A 459-nucleotide genomic window follows, 5' to 3' on the forward strand; every position below is an offset into this window, starting at 1 on the left:
GCTAGCAGAGCACCTCCTCTGGTGGGCTCATTTACCTGCTGTGTTAGGAAGTTGTCTTCCACACACTCCAGGAACCTCCTAGACTGATTCCTCTCTGCTGTGTTGTATTTCCAGCAGACACCTCACAAACTGAAGTCACTCATAAGTACAAGGGCTGGCTGTTTGTAGAAAATCTCATCTGACTATTTGTCCTGCTTTGGTGTTCTATAACAGGCTCCCATTGTGATGTCTGCCCTGTTGACCTTCCCTCTGATCTTAACCCATATGCTCTCGGCTTTATTATATTCACCATTGTCAATTTGAGTACAGTCAAGGCACTCTCTAACATACATTGCTACTCCACCACCCCTCTTGCTAGGCCTGTCTCTTCTAAAGAGCTTATAGCCATCTATTACAGCATTCCAGTCATGAGAGTCATCCCACCACATTTCTGTGATAGCGACAGTATCATAACTTTCC

The sequence above is a fragment of the Acanthisitta chloris genome, unplaced genomic scaffold (genome assembly GCF_000695815.1).
Source record: "Acanthisitta chloris isolate BGI_N310 unplaced genomic scaffold, ASM69581v1 scaffold4388, whole genome shotgun sequence".
NCBI lineage: Eukaryota > Metazoa > Chordata > Aves > Passeriformes > Acanthisittidae > Acanthisitta > Acanthisitta chloris.